Raw genomic sequence first — 4,684 nt, 5'->3', positions numbered from 1 at the left:
ACACTGATCTTCAGGACACTTCTTATTCCATCTTTCTTGGACTCTTCTCTCCCTGCACGTGGACCTCCTAGTGTGCTTTGCATTAAACTTAAGCCATATGATCATTGGGTTATTTGCCCTTACCACTTTGCCATTGGAAATTTTATAACTACAAGGTAGATCTGGATTCGTTGAACATTCCCTGCTTTCTTGCACAACTTTTTTTTTTTTTTTTTGTTAAACAGAAGTGGGACTGCAAGTTCCTAAACTCACTTTGGTTTATCTAAAGACTGCTGGGCAGGCAGTGGGGAGAAGATAAGGGAGCACTGTATGTATAAACTACTTGATATTTAGGGAAAGGGCTAGCAAGAATAAACAACTGTCAGTGCTCGAATTCTGTATAGCAGGGATCCTTGCTATTTAAGTCATAGATGTGTTTTAAGTGTAACAAATGGCTGTGCTGGGCAGACATTTGGTACACTGCAATCCTCTAGCTCTAACTGCCGCATTTGGAGCACTTAATGCCTATGAAACATCAAGCTGAACATGATTTCTAGTGAAAGGAGGTGTGAGGGGCAGGGTAAGCAAATGACTGTCACATGGTTTAAAATAACTTATATTTTGGAAGCGTTATCCCTGTCAGAACCAGCTCCAAAGCAGTTGGTACATACACTAATACAAAACAAACCCCAAAGACCCCAAAACTAAGTGGAGAGGTTCATTTTACCAAAAGCGTTGGACTGTCCCACTACCCTCTTGCTCTTTCTAGGCTTAGGTAAGAAATAGATTTTTCTAAGCAGTTTCATCTCAGATATTCCCTCCTCTTAGGTGCCAAATCTAGGCTGGGCTGTCATGCTGCAATTACTCTTATCCTGCACTACTGTGTAGTCGCCAGGTGACTGATGGCATGTTGTAGCACCTACCTCTCTGTGCACTGTTTACAGGGGTTGTCTCGGAACGTGGTCTGCCGTCTGTGCCACAGAATGCCTTGGCACACAGGGGTGGAAGGTAGAAAGCAGCATGTCATGGCTTCACAGCTAAGGAGTAGAGAAGCATAGCATCTGAAACCAGCCTGATGAAGGCGAAGCGTAGGTGGCCTTAAATATATACAGCAGTTGGCGTGCTTGACTCTCACGACTCCGGGACAGCTCTTCAGAAGCTGTTCCTGCACTTTGGAGAGAGGCAGCTCCAGGGATGTCAGACTAGTAAGGGCTGAAAAGCATCTCCTGAGGAAAGTCCGGATGCCTGAAGCTGTTGGTGGTCAATGTGCTGTCAGATGCGAGGCACTGAGGCCTCGTTGAGGGTCTGGAGTTCTCCAGAGTATCTCGAACCGAGTGAGAAGAAAAGTGTGGTGTTCTGCACAAGCCTTACTTCTGCTCTGCCTTTGGTTAGCTTCTTGCAAGTTCAGTTCCTCATCACTCAGTGCAGAAGGTATGGGGTGGGTGGAGGAGTGTTTACAACTGATGTAAATATTTGTACTGTTGAGCCAGAGGGAATGATTGGAGAATATTGCAACAGTTGGTACAAATGTTGCATCTTAACAGTAAAACTTAAAATCCTGTGTAATTCAAATGAAGTATAAAACACTCCTGAGCTGCTACGCAGCTAAAATTGGTGCCTTCTCTGCAAACCCAAGAAAAAACCAAAACACTTCTTGATTCCAAACTCTTCTTTATGCACAAGGAAAACTTGTGCGTATGTGTAGCTGGCTGTTTTTAAGTAAAGCTGCAAAGTCCATTACGTCTTGGTTTGTTGTTTGTGTTTTGTTGTGGTTTTTTTTTTTTACTGAATGAATTTTTATAGGTTATTGCAATGACCAGATGGTGTTAATTTCAGCTGTAATTCTTTGCTTTGTATAGGAATGTAGAAATGTTGTTTCATAGTTTTATCTATGAAAAGATTCTTGTAAAGCACAGGAAGATAAAGTGGTAAACTTCAGTTGTACCTCACAGCCTTGCTAGGGGGGAAAGGAAAAAACAAAACCAAACCAACCTGTATATTTTGGTAGTCTAAACTGACAGTTTGTGAAACAAACATGACATTCTGTGTTATTTAAGTGGTACAAATGAAATATGAGTTCTAACAGAAGATGCAACATTTGGTTATCTGTATGCCATGTAAAGGTATACTGCAATAAATGGCATTTTGGCAAGAAGGTGTTTGATCTGTGAACATTGTTCTATGTAATACTTCACAAAGTAGATGTGGTTTTTAAGACTGCTCAGGACATTAAGGAAGTTAGATTCCAAGTATGAAATTTGAATTTTGGTGCTAAACATATGGAGGTTCAGCTCAGAATATGAAGGGTAAGAGTGTGGCCTGCTTCCCTCTTACCCCCTGCCCTGGGTGGCCGGGTTGCGGTGAGCGGCTCTGCCCTGAGGCAGTGGTGTGGGATAGGAACGGGCTGTAGCGGAGACTTGAATGAAATCTCTTTGTTGGAGTGCTGCAGCATTTCATGCTGGTTCTGACTTTGTGAGCTCTCCTTGCTCATACAGTACCTCACCATCCCCCAAAAGGCGAAAAAAGATGTAAATCTTCCATAGGGTTTCATCTTGCTACCTGTCTCCTCCTTCTAGGGGTTTGAGAGCAGGGGGAGCTGCAGGAGAAGCAGCTTCAAGTCTTTCTGTTAAAACACGCTTCCAAAGAGAAACTTGGAGATTGTACCTCCAAGGAGGCAGAATAGAGCACGCCTGTCCTAAGTATTCTGCTGTACAGCATCAATTACTCTGAGGTGCTACAGCTTGTGTGGGAGGGAATGGAGCAAAACAGACGTAGAGGGAAATATCCTTCACAAAATAGGCAAGTCAAAAAAGCTGCTGCCTGTCCGGGTGGGTCTTACTGCAGCTTATACGCTCATTCTCTTTTACAAGGCTTTTAACTGTCAGAAACTTTTTGTTCTGTAAGCTAGCCACTGTATTTTTTGTTTACAATCTCCTCTTGCTTAAACTGGAACCATGTGGGCTGTGTGTTTCTCATCAGAAAATGTTTGGAGGAATCTTGGTAATCAGAATGTTTTGAGATCAGGCAAAAGGATCAAAGGATTCAGTCTAGAAAACTTTGCTTCCATAGCTAAACAAAGCTGGAAAGTGCTTTCTAACTGCATGCCAACTTTGCCAGTCCCTTAAACTGGGTAAAAGATTAGTGTAAGACTAGAGTTGACTATTTTGCATAGCAGTGTCTTACTTGCTATGAATTCTCTTCTTTGGGGGTTCCCAAGACTTTTGCTTCTGCTTTTCTAGTCAGTGATAATGTGGGAAATTAAGGTGGCAGGGAGGGAAAAAATGAATTGCTGAGGAAAGTGGGAAGTTTCAATGTGAAAACCCATACAAGTGAAACATGGTGTCTGATCCTCAGTACGTACTTGAGAGAAACTTTGTTGTACTGAGAGAGAATAATCTATAGACAGGATAGTCTGTCTCTGTGTTCTGGCACAGGTTAGCTTGGGTTTCCCTGGGTCATGTTTCTGTTCACTGTGCTTTGTGACTTCCTTCTTCATCCATGCTGGAGCAATTATCACATTTGCTCCTGTTCACAAGTGAGATGCAAAGAATGTGGCTGGCAGAAAATCTGACCCCTTCTTTGTTCTGGAAAAATGAGCTGGAGGGTGTGAATGCTCCGAACGGCAAGGAAGGCAAACTGTGAGAGGAGGAGGACTTTTCAAAATTCTCACTTTGTCAGGTTGCGTTAGACCCTATAAAGGAAGCTAAAGCAAATCTAAAAGGCTGTATAGTCTTGTAATTGAAATAGAGAACATGGGGGAAAAAAGAGGGCCGCTCTGTGGGGGTACTGACATTCAGTGCTATTTCAGACATTTCATAGATGCCTTATCTGAGTCTTCATCAGGACTAGTATGTATATTGATGAAAATGAGTAGTGGAATAAAGGTGCGGGGTGAAACTTGCTCCATTTGAGGTAGCAGCAAAACTGAAAAAAAAAAAACCCACACCTTTAAATATGCAGGAGATAGAGGCTCAAGTCCAAATAGTTACTTGGCATTCTGGGGTGGTGTTTAGCTCATGGAACTGGAAGCCTGATGGACAGTGTTTTTAATAAGCTTGTCAAATTTTACTGCAGAAAATTAAGTACAGTGTCTGCACTAAGGAAAGAGGGGAGAAAAGGTATGGCCTCAGCAGTATGCAGATCTTACAAAAGAATCAGAGGGATAGAAAAATTAAAAGATAGGATGCCGATACGTGGGATAAAATATGAAATAGATTCACCAAAGTAGTTTGTGCCAGACTAATCAGATCTGTTGCTTTTTGATAGCGTTTTTTTCAGTCAAAGGCAATCTAATCTAATTGAACTTCAGTAAAGCAATTTATCAGTGCCACACAGAAAATGGATAATCAAAAAGAGGAAGTGAGGGATTAGTGGAAGAATTGTAAAGTGGTGAGGAATGGGCTAAGGAGGAGCCTGCAGCAGGCTCTGCAAGGTAGGAAGTTAGTAGGAAGAAAAGACCAAATTTTGGGGACATCTTTCTAAATATTGTCTGAAATAGAAGGGAATACACAGAATACATAGAATTATTTTTGCTGTTGGGAATTTGGGCAGCCTCAACAATGTGGAATATCAACCATAGGATATTTTAATGTTCTGACAAGTAACAATTATGATCAACTTCAATAGGACAAGGTCAGGTGTTGGAGGGGAAGTTCTGTTTTGACCTGGGAATAAGAGAGGGGAAGAAAGGGCTAAATGAGTTAGT

The sequence above is a fragment of the Leptosomus discolor genome, chromosome 2 (genome assembly GCF_034619465.1).
Source record: "Leptosomus discolor isolate bLepDis1 chromosome 2, bLepDis1.hap2, whole genome shotgun sequence".
Taxonomy (NCBI): domain Eukaryota; kingdom Metazoa; phylum Chordata; class Aves; order Leptosomiformes; family Leptosomidae; genus Leptosomus; species Leptosomus discolor.
The sequence above is the reverse complement of the archived record's forward strand: the minus strand, read 5'-3'. Positions refer to the sequence as shown.